This window comes from Meles meles, chromosome 2, assembly GCF_922984935.1.
Source record: "Meles meles chromosome 2, mMelMel3.1 paternal haplotype, whole genome shotgun sequence".
NCBI classification, from domain to species: domain Eukaryota; kingdom Metazoa; phylum Chordata; class Mammalia; order Carnivora; family Mustelidae; genus Meles; species Meles meles.
This window is the reverse complement of record NC_060067.1, coordinates 124,420,313-124,432,714: the sequence shown is the minus strand read 5'-3', so window position 1 is coordinate 124,432,714 and position 12,402 is coordinate 124,420,313. Positions and strand designations below refer to the sequence as shown.

At 39.7% G+C, this 12,402-nt stretch overlaps 1 pseudogene; it reads right to left on the bottom strand.

Moving 5' to 3' along the window:
- Window positions 1–10,943: 10,943 nt before the first annotated feature.
- LOC123937643 lies at window positions 10,944–11,111 on the bottom strand (annotated as a pseudogene).
- Window positions 11,112–12,402: the final 1,291 nt, after the last annotated feature.

The following is a 12,402-nucleotide window of genomic DNA, read 5'->3' as shown; positions in this document are numbered from 1 at the left end:
AGGAAACGGGCACATCAAATGTTACAATTCAATATATGTCACAGTATAAAAACTGTTCTACAAAGACTAGAATGGAGTGTAACTTCCTAGGAAAAGCACATTCCTTCTGTAAAAGGACATTCCTTTTGCAAGTGAAAGGACCTGGTATAAGAATGAAGAGAGGAATGTGCAGTAAGGTCGAAACATAAGATACAGAGACTCACAGGATGGGGGGGTTAGGATACTGGATACCAAGGGATAAAACAGATGAAGGCCATCCTGAGAAACTGCTTTCCATGGCACCCAGGACTGGAGGATGGTGGGAGGAGACAGTAATACCTTGGTGATACTAGTTCTGAGAGAAAACAAGATGACCTCAAATATCCAATTTCTTAACCTAACCCCTGACACCCCAATCCTTTGTTTCTCTTGTGACTTCATTATTTCTAATTTTTTCAAGGGCCTTTTGAAATTTTAAATGCATCCAATGTAACCAAAGTCAAAAATATGTTCTCTATTTTGTCATTCCATGAATTTTTCTTTCTTTCCTAGCCCTATATTACCTTTTATTTATGTTTAATAAGGACATTGAGCCAGCAAGACTCATAAGAGGGCCAGAGCCAGCTTTGTGCTCTGTGTGAGCGTGTATGTGTGTGTTAAACAATTTCATGGACATCTGTCATGCACAGTTAACTTTGCATTGCTGCATTTTAAGTGGTGGGCCCAGGCTTGGCCGGCAGTGATAAAGTAGCTGGCAGTTTTCAAAAAGCCACAGGATAACAGAGCATGAATCATAAAACACACTACTGTGTAGCAATATCCAAGTTCATTCAATGCAATGAAACCATGCAGAGGCCCTTTATCCCCAGCTAATTATGTGGAAACGTCTAAGACAATAAAGCATCTGGTGGTCTTTCTTCCCCATTTCAATTTTTCTCAATATTGTGACAGGGGAAAGTATTGTGCCTTTCCCAGGGTAGTTGCAGTGAAGAGGAGTAAAAGCAAGGGTCAGGGAAGAGCAAATAGATGAATTTATAACTTTCTTTTTATTTATTCCTTCCCCATTGTCTCTCTGGAAGTCTTCCTTGAGGGCTGTATTTTGGGATCACTATTCTCATTGCACTCCGCTTGAATCCCCTTTTCTCCCTCTTTAAAAAAAAAAAATACCACCCAAACTGCCAGACCTTCTAAGATTCCCTGTTGCCGGTGGGGCTCTCTACCCCAATGAGCATCCAGAAATTTAAGTCTAAGATTTATAATCACTCTCTGGACTCAGGTTAAGGGAAGGGTTCATACTTCTAGGAATGAAACCTAGTATGTGATGTACTTTCTAAAAAGAGGTGATGAGAATGGTCCTTGTGATTAAGGTTTTCCCAGAGAGGGTTCCCTATAATTGCCTTGCACATGGCTCTTTTTGCCATTCTCTGGAAAACACACGCAAATGCCATGTGTTGCACTCCTGGGGGTTTTGATGAAAGCCCCTTTATAGCTAAGCGCCGTGCAATGAGACCCGAGCCAGAGTCTGATGAGGTGACTAATTGGTACCACTAGCTTAAAAAGCTAATAAGTTAATTAGATTAACTTGGTTCATGTTTGCACAAGGCTTTGAAGAGGGAAACACTACAGGAGTCCTAAGCTTCTCTGAATTGAGATCTGATGCAGCTCCATGCTGAGTACAAGCTTTCCTCTGGAAGGACATGAGTCTATTGTGGTTATATTTTGTTTTTTGTTCTATTATTTAAATCCTCAGCCACCTCCCAATCTTTCTCAAAAGCCAAATTAAAATGACATAATATGCCTTCAGTGTCTCCTAGTGCAACATTTTTAGTCATTATAAATCTAAATTTCATCCATACCATTATGAATGTTTTTATTTTCCCACTTTCCCTATGTATTATTATCATAACATCCAAATCATTTTAATGACAACTCAAGAATCAAGTCAGATTCTTTTTAATGCAAAGATAGAAATGATTACAAGGCAATTTAACTGAGTAGTATTTGCATTTTCTTTACATGGCTTAATTATCCCACTGTTTGAAAATCCAGTGAGGCCCAGATTTACAGTACCGCTGTTATTTGTGGAGTTTTAGCATTAAGTAAATTTTGTATACATCATCAATGTCCCCCTTATCTATCTATCTATCTCATGTATTCAGCAAACATTAAACAAGACACTAATGTGATGCTCAAGAGATACATGGTGGTGAAGACAGACCTCAAGGAACTTTTCATCTAGGATATATAACATATCCTCTAGGTAAAATACCTCAGGGCAGAGGAAAGAAAGAGATGATTCTCCCTTGAAGGGAGATTTCAACGACAAGATAGCTTCTGAACCGAAACTTAAATCATTTTGACAAGTGGACATGGAGGAAAGGACATACTCTGAGTGAAAGAGACTGCATAAACAAAGTTTCTGACAAGAAAGGGCACATGGCACATCCAATTAGCAGAAAATAGTGCAGTATGGCGGAGGCACACACATAGAAGGAAAGGAAAGACAGGGTTGACAAAGCAGATGAGATTGATCAGGAATAGTCTTTCTCAGGTTTATGGTTTTTCTGTATGTTTGTCTGAGCAGGAAAGGATGCCGGCAAGAAATAACTGGGAAGGTCAGTGAAGGCATTTTTGAGATTGTCCGTTAAAAAGCAATAAAGATCCAAACCAAAGGGTGGCAAAAGGTAATAAAAAAAGAAAGGGGGAAAAAAAGATGTATCAAACACTCATGAGACTTCCAAACGAAAAAAATTTTAAGATTGGATCACAAATCAAAATGTATGATTTAATCACATAAAATCATGTTTTTTTTACTTTAAAAGATTTTATTTATTTGAGAGAGAGCACAAGCAGGGGAAGGGGCAGAAAGAGAAGGAGATTATGCTGAATGAAATAAGTCAAGCAGAGAGAGTCAAATATCATATGGTTTCACTTACTTGTGGAGCATAAGGAATAACACAGAACCAGCAATTGCACTACTAGGTATTTACCCCAAAGATACAGATGTGGTGAAAAGAAGGGGCACATCCACCCAAATGTTCATAGCAACAATGTCCACAATAGCCTATCTGTGGGAAAGAGCTGAGATGCCCTTCATAGATGAATGGATAAAGAAGATGTGGCTCATATACACAATGAAATATTACTCAGCCATCAGAAAGGATGACTATCTACCATTTGCATTGATGTGGACAGAACTAGAAGGAATTATACTAAGTGAAATAAGTCAAGCAGAGAAAGACAATTATCATATGGTTTCACTCATATGTGGAACATAAGGATAGTGCAGAGGACCACAGGGAAAGGGAGGGAAAACTGAATGGGAAGAAATTAGAGAGGGAGATTGGCCATGAGAGACTCTGGACTCTGGGAAACAAACTGAAGCTTACAGAGGGGAGGGGGTGGAGGATAGGGTAACCAGGTGATGGGTGTTAAGGAGGGCACGTGCGGCGATGAGCACTGGGTGTGATATGCAATAATGAATCGTTAAACACTATATCAAAAACTAATGATGACTATATGTTGGCTAACTGAACATAATAAATAAATCAGATGAAGTGATGGTGGCATGCTAAAACAAACAAAAAAGTGTTGAAACTCGAGGTGGTATAGTAGACAAGCATCTCAAGAATTAAAGGTAAAACTGCTTCGTAAAACTACATCACAACATAACTAAATATAGCTCTGGGCCAGAGCTATCTCCAACTCTATTTTCTCATCTGTAAAACATGGTAATAATCATGCCTGCTTTACAAGGTTCTTGTTAGGATGAACAGAGTTAGCCGGTGCGAAGAGCTTAACTCACGTTAGACACTCAATCCATGGTACTCTCCTACTCCCTCAAAACCCAGTGTCAGAACCTATTAGAATGTCTGTATAAAGGCACAGAGAGAGAGCATCAGGACAAAATTTCTCATTATTCACTTCACCTGGGAAATCTTGGAAACCCACAGGGTTCAGGGGAAAAGGACAGTACCAAGCAGCCCTTCCTCTTCTGGAAGTATACTGCATCCTTGCTTCCAATGAGTTGCCTCTTCCTCCTCCTCTTTATCCTCCCAGCACGGAGTTCTCTACTGCATGCAAGCTTGGATGAAGACACAGAGATACTATCTTTGCCTGGGTAGACATTTGCTAGGGTAGTCATGATAAAGTACCACAAACTTAGCAGCTTAAAGAAACAGAAATTTACTTCTCTCACAGTTCTGCAGTTCAGATGTCCAAAATCAAGGTTTTCATAGGGCTATGTTCACTCCAAAGACTTTAGGGAAGAACCTTTCCTCGCCTCTTCCAGCTTCTGGGATTCCTTGGCTTGTGGCAGCATAACCCGAATCTCTGCATGTGGTCTTCCCTGTGACTCTGTGTGTCCTTTTCTGTCTCTACACTCTATTTGGATTTAGGGCCCACCCTAATCTAGTCATCTTGATCTTTAACTTAATTACATATGCAAAGGCCCTATTTCCAAATAAAGTCACATTCTGAGGTTTCCAGTGGATGAACAAGTTTTGAGGGGACACTATTAAATCCACTGCAATGCCTGAAATATTCATTTTTTTTTGTTATGTTATACTAGTCACCATACAGTACACATCATTAGTTTTTGAAGTAGTGTTTCACGATTCATTGTTTGCGTATAATGCTCCATGCAATATGTGCCCTCCTCAAAACCAATCACTGGGCTAACCCATCTCCCTACCCCCTCTCCGCTAAAACCCTGTTTGTTTCTTGGAATCCATAGTCTCTCATGGCTTGTCTCCCCCTCCGACTTCCCCCTCTTTATTTTCCCTTCCTTCTCCTAATGTCCTCCATATGCACCCCAATGTTCATAGCATGTCCACAACAGTCAAACTGTGGAAACAGCCCAGATGCCCTTCAACAGACGAATGGATAAAGAAGATGTGGTCCATATATACAATGGAATATTACTCAGTCATCAGAAAGGATGAAAGCCATCAGAAAGCCATCAGAAAGGATGTTGCATCAACACAGATGGGACTAGAGGATATTATTCTAAGTGATAAAAGTCAAGCAATGTTTTAAATCAAATTGGTTTTTCTGTCATTTGAAGGAGCATAAAAGAAATGATATCCTTGTAGCAACAAGCATACTTAGTTCCCAGATCTTAGTTTCTTTTTTTTAAGGTTTTATTTATTTATTTGAGAGACAGAGAGAGCACAAGCAGGATGGGAGGGGCAGAAGGAGAGGGAGAAGCAGACTCTCTGCTGAGCAGGGAGCCCAACATGGGGCTAGATCCCAGGACCCTAGGATCATGACCTGAGCCAAAGGCAGACACTTCACCCACCACAGAGCCCCCCCGGCATCCCATATCTTGGTTTCTAATACCATTCTCCAATGAAAGGAACTAGGACTCCTTACAGAGATGACCAATTCTAGTACTGGAACAGGAAACATACAAGAAGATCTTGGAACATCCTGTGTCAGAAAGTAACAAAGTGCTAACACTTACACACACACACACACACACACACAGAGAGACAAGGATGGAGATATGTCAAAGGAGCATACTATATATATGAGTCACCCTCATGGCATATCACCTGAACAGATGAACTATCTGCTTAAGTCCAGTCAACCCACAGAAATATAAGAAAGAATAAGTCATGTTATTTTAAGCCATTGTTTTACAGCAATAGATAACAAACATATATAACTTTTCCTCTTACTAAATTGAAAAAGGTATGTTTTTAAAGTGTTAGTGCCATCAAGAGTGCATCACGATATGGTGAGTCAATATTAAAATTGTTATAATTTCTCTGTCAAAAAAAGGAGCGTGGAGTGTGTAAACCTGGCGATTCACAGACCTGTACCCCTGGGGATAAAAATACATTATATGTTTATTAAAAAAAAATTGGAAGGGGAGGCGAACCATAAGAGACTATGGACTCTGAAAAACAACCTGAGGGTTTTGAAGGGGCGGGGGTGAGAGGTTGGGGGAACAGGTGGTGGGTAATAGGGAGGGCACGTTTTGCATGGAGCACTGGGTGTTGTGCAAAAACAATGAATACTGTTACGCTGAAAAAATAAATTAAAAAAAAAAAAGGAGCGTAGAAGCAACTAAACGTATTCCCAGAACTAGAAAAAAATTGAACAGCATAATAAACTAGTATAGAATTATAGCACAAAGTATAAAATAAGTATCCATGAGTAGTCCATAGTGATATACATAACAATTTAATAAATTAATAAATGGGAGACAACACAAATCTTCATTGGAGAATTCAAAATCATTTATGTAGATACTCCACCCTACAGGAAGGAGGGGGTCATGAGTCCCAGGCCTTATGTGGGCTGCACATAATGGCTTCTTTCCAAAGCATACCGTAGGGAAAGGGGGCAGAAAGAGTAGCTTTTCAGTGGAGAAAACTGACAAACACTACATCAGCGAGGTGACCAAGGGTCAACATCAACACTCATAAATCATGTCATAGTATGTACCCTTGACATGGTATAATAAAAATGGCACTTTACCTCTGTGGTCTCCCTCTCAATAACCAACAACCCCAGTCTCATCATGAGGAAAACATTAGACAAATTCCAATAGTTGGGCATCCTACAAAATATTTGATCTGTACTCCTCAAAACTGTCAACGACATCAAAAACAAGGAAAATCTGAGAAACTGCTACAGCCAAAAGGACCTTAAGAGACATAATGATTAGATGTAATGTGGTATCCTGGATGGATTCCTGGGTCAGGAAAAGGGCACTAGATAACTAAGGAAATCTAGGGATGATTTGGGTGGCTCAGTCGGTTAAGCATCTGCCAACAGCTCAGGTCATAACCCCAGGGTCCTACAATAGAGTCCCACGTCAGGCTCCTTGCTGGGTGGGGAGCCTGGTTTTCCATCCACCTGCCACTACCCACCACTTGTGCTTGCCCTCTCTCTCTGTCAAATAACAAAAAAACCAAAATCTTAAAAAAAAAAAAAAAGATAACTAAGGAAATTAAAAAAAACTCTTGGTGTTAATTAATAATGTATTACTATTGGTCCATAAATCATAACAAATGTATTACACTAATATACAATATTAATAAAAGAAGAAACTGAATATGAGATACATGTGATCTTTCTAAACTAGGTTTTCAGTTTTGCTGCAAATCTAAAACTGTTCTAAAAAATAAAATCAATTTTAAAAACGTATCACTCAAAAAAATTAAACTGCACCCATTCCCCTTAATACAATGGTATAAATTTTAAAAAAGCTAATAAGAACAAAGATTGTGTTTGTTTGTTTGTTTGCTTTGTCTACTGATCTAACTTAAGAGCTTAAAACATATTGTGGCATCCTGCAGGCACACAATAAGTATTTTTTTTAATTTCTAATAATCTATTTATTCCTCACATAGTTACTGAACAACTCCCATGTACAAGCCTTATACCAAGCAGTGGGGATAAAACTGCATTTGAAATTTATTTCCAGATCTCCTACAGAATAAATAGTTTTAATAGGAGATATTTCTTTTTTTTTTAATTCAATTTATTTATTTTTTCAGCGTAACAGTATTCATTGTTTTTGCACAACACCCAGTGCTCCATGCAAAACGTACCCTCCCCATTACCCACCACCTGTTCCCCCAACCTCCCACCCCTGACCCTTCAAAACCCTCAGATTGTTTTTCAGAGTCCATAGTCTCTTATGGTTTGCCTCCCCCTCCAATTTTTTTTTTTTATAAACATATAATGTATTTTTATCCCCAGGGGTACAGGTCTGTGAATCGCCAGGTTTACACATTTCACAGCACTCACGATAGCACATACCCTCCCCAATGTCCATAACCCCCTCCCCCTCTCCCAATCCCACCTCCCCCCAGCAACCCCCAGTTTGTTTTGTGAGATTAAGAGTCATTTATGTTTGTCTCCCTCCCAATCCCATCTTGTTTCATTTTTTCTTCTCCTATCCCCCTAACTCCCCATGTTGCTTCTCCATGTCCTCATATCAGGGAGATCATATGATAGTTGTCTTTCTCCGATTGACTTATTTCACTAAGCATGATACCCTCTAGTTCCATCCACTTCGTCGCAAATGGCAAGATTTCATTTCTTTTGATGGCTGCATAGTATTCCATTGTGTATATATACCACTTCATCTTTATCCATTCATCTGTTGATGGACATCTAGGTTCTTTCCATAGTTTGGCTATTGTAGACATTGCTGCTATTAACATTCGGGTGCACGTGCCCCTTCGGATCACTATGTTTGTATCTTTAGGGTAAATACCCAGTAGTGCAATTGCTGGGTCATAGGGTAGTTCTATTTTCAACATTTTGAGGAACCTCCATGCTGTTTTCCAGAGTGGTTGCACCAGCTTGCATTCCCACCAACAGTGTAGGAGGGTTCCCCTTTCTCCACATCCTCGCCAGCATCTGTCATTTCCTGACTTGTTAATTTTAGCCATCTGACTGGTGTGAGGTGATATCTCATTGTGGTTTTGATTTGTATTTCCCTGATGCCGAGTGATGTGGAGCACTTTTTCATGTGTCTGTTGGCCATCTGGATGTCTTCTTTGCAGAAATGTCTGTTCATGTCCTCTGCCCATTTCTTGATTGGATTGTTTGTTCTTTGGGTGTTGAGTTTGCTAAGTTCTAATAGGAGATATTTCTAATTTACAAGCTATGTGTGGCATTAGCTCTGCTGTTCCAGTCCCACTCTTTGGGATAGTTTTATTCTTATTGATGGTGACCAAAGACACAAGATCCTCCTGTTCTAGGCTTTTAATTGTGTGAAAAACTAGTCTATCAAATAAGCTAGATGCTTCAGTAAATACTTTTAAATGAATTAAAATATAAATAAAAATGTACAAAGAAACTTACAGGGGCTAAATCTTTCTGCTATTTTCTGACTTCCCATTTCTCATTCATTTGTTCTATTTGTTCTTCCTGGCATGCTTCCCATCAGGGAAAGAAATTTCTTTGAGTAAAATGTTGCTGAGCATTTTAAAACTTTTTAGATCCTTCAACTAGTTTATTAACAAATGACTCCAAGTTCAGGATATTTCTTTGCATGTAAACACATCTCTTTCCCACCCAGTGCACTTATAGATATTGGCACAAGGACCTCACAAGACACATTTCAAGTCCATTCCACCCAAACATTTCCAGGGGATGAGTGACCTAGACTCAAGCTAACTCTACATAATGTCAAATATCTGATGATTCAGGAATCTGTTGACATATTCACAAATCGTTAGAAGCATCTGATTACAAGTTTCAATCTTGCCATTGTTTATGGCCTTCTTCATGGTTGACAATTTTCTATTTAAAATATCAGTTGCCTTGCTTGCATATTTAGAGATGAATAAGGCCTTATTTTCTTATTTTTTTAATCTATATTTTAAAAGTAGGGTTAAAGGAAGGCAATACTTTCAGGGTTCGATTCTTTCACCTGAGGAAATTCACCCTTTTGACCGAGAAATTGTAAACATAAGCATCTGAAAAAGAAAAAAGGAAAGCAAACAATGCTGAAATGAGAAAATTTAGAGCACAAGACTTTGAAGGGTTTCTTGATTGTCAGAATTGTAAGGTGCTTGGATCACTGGGTTGAAATCACTTCCCCAGTGGAGGAAAAAATATTAAGAAGAGTGGCCACCCATTAACTAACATTGGTGATTTCTGTGAGTTAAGAGATGATCAGATTGAGTGCCTAAGTGGCTCAGTGGGTTAAGCCTCTGCCTTTGGCTCAGGTCATGATCTCAGGGTCCCAGGATCAAGTCCCACATCAGGCTCTCTGCTCACCAGGCAGCCTGCTTCCCCCTCTCTCTCTGCCTACTTGTAATCTTTCTCTGTGTGTCAAATAAATGAATAAAATCTTTTTTAAAAATTCACTCTTAAAAAAAAAAAGGTGATCAGATCATTTAAAAATGTTAATTAGATCCATCCATGTCACTGCAAATGGCAAGATTTCATTTCTTTTGATGGCTGCGTAGTATTCCATTGTATATATATACCACCTCTTTTTTATCCATTCATCTGTTGATGGACATCTAGGTTCTTTCCATAGTTTGGCTATTGTGGACATTGCTGCTATAAGCATTCGGGTGCATGTGCCCCTTCAGATCCCTACATTTGTATCTTTAGGGTAAATACCCAGTAGTGCAATTGCTGGGTTGTAGGGCAGCTCTATTTTCAACTTTTTGAGGAACCTCCATGCTGTTTTCCAGAGTGGTTGCACCAGCTTTCATTCCCACCAATAGTATAAGAGGGTTCCCCTTTCTCCACATCCTCGCCAGCATCTGTCATTCCCTGACTTGTTAATTTTAGCTATTCTGACTGGTGTGAGGTGGCATGTCATTGAGGTTTTGATTTATATTTTCCTGATGCCGAGTGATGTTGAGCACTTTTTCATGTGTCTGTTGGCCACTTGGATGTCTTTTTTCAGAAATGTCTATTCATGTCTTCTGCTCATATCTTGATTGGATTATTTGTTCTTTGCATGTTGAGTTTGATAAGTTCTTTCAAGATTTTGATACTAGCCCTCTATCTGCTATGTCATTTGTGAATATCTTCTCCCATTCTGTCAGTTGTCTTTTGGTTTCATTGACTGTTTCCTTTGCTGTGCAAAAGCTTTTGATCTTGATGAAGTCCCAATAGTTCATTTTTGCCCTTGCTTCCCTTGCCTTTAGTGATGTTTCTAGGAAGAAGTTGCTGTGGCGGAGGTCGAAGAGGTTGCTGCCTGTGTTCTCCTCAAAAAATGCCATTTCTTTCACATGTTGCGTTTCTCACAGCATATCATGCAGTCCCTTCCACCCAGGAGTCAGTTAATATTATTGACTAAATGAAAAGGAACCGAGGGGTGAGGTGTATAAATACAAAAGAAAGGGACATATGATTGTCAATTTGCATGGGGAATCAGCAGGATTTAGTAACTTTTTAGATATCTTGATAACAGAGAGGAAATAATGAAAGGCCAAGTATTCTTGTCAGGGGATTAAGAGAAGCTGGCACTTTTTTTAGGATTCAAATGTCATTTTCAGCAACTGATTTCAGAAGCAAGAAAATGAATGTGATTCAGACCTGCTGACTGGGGTTGATTAGTCAAATATCCAAATGGGAAAACTCAGGCCATGGCTGAATGGATGATTCTACACTTGATCTTAGCCAAAAGGCCAAGAAGCAATGGCTGAATGGATGATTCTAGAGCCCAGGAGAAGATTCTGGATATCACTCTAGATGTGAGAGTCTCCTCTAGGAAGGTAGGAACTGAAGATTCCAAGGGAGGTGTTACTATTATGAAGAACATGAAAAAAAAAAAGCCAGAGAAAACATCCAAGATTAGAAATAGTGGCCAGAAGAGAAAGGAGAAGCTTTAAAGGAATCTGAGGCAAAGTAACAAGAGAAGATGAAAAGGAGTCTATCTTGAGTATCCCAGAGGTAACAAAACATGAAAGAAATTTCTTGAAGGAAGGGATTTCATGTAGTCAACCTTGTCAAACACACCAGGGTCAGAGGAAGCTGAGAAAGGATGAGAAAAAGCCATTGGCTTGGCAGGGAGCATATTTAGGAGCCTCGCAGAGCCAGGGGGGCCATTGTGAAAAGCCAACACCTCCAAAAGCCTTAAGAAAATTAAGGGAAGGATTGTGGGCCACTTTCAGGAAGCTGGAGCTGAAGAGAAAGGATTTAACACCTTTTTGTTATCTGAACAAGTGGAGTAATCAAATGAACAGGTCCTGCTGGGTGTGGGTATAGGGAAGCCATGAGACAGAAAGATGCAGATGGACTATCCAACATCTGACCTGGAAGGGACTTTCGAGACAGCAACAAGGTCAACCCTCCAATGTTCCCTAGGAAGAAACTCAGAATGGTTAGGTAGCTAGTTCATGGTAGAAGAGAGATTCAAATGAAGATCTGCAATGCCCCAGGTGGGAGACTTCTTCACCACACTCTCTTCACAACATGAATCTTAAGCTTGGCAAGTAAGAAACAAAAAGAAAAGAAAGAGTTATACCTGTTCTTGTTCTCCATCCAGTTATTCCTTCTAGCCCATCTGTCATCCCTCATGAAGAAATAATATTCTTCCTTCCCAATTGGTCTGTGATAAACTGTTGCTTACCAGGGAAAGATGGCAAGTGGATGCTTCCAAGATTATTGGACAGTATGGTTTTCCCTATCTCACTGACTTTTACCTTGCCATGAATACACTAGGTTCCAAGTGGCCAAATTCACATGTGCAGGGAGAAGTTGGCAGAAGCAATGGCAGGAGACCAGGGAGAAGGCAGTTTTTCCTCTTAGTTTCATGCAGGCAGAGTTTACACAGCCAAAGTGGGCTAGAAGGGAAGACTGAGTGATAATCTGGCAAACTCAGGTAGTCTAAATACCCAATCCAGCCACTGGAGCCTCCAGGCAAAGGAAAACATTGTCTCTGACCCTGCCAACTTCCCTCCTCATGCATGAAAACTGCTCCAAGACCTG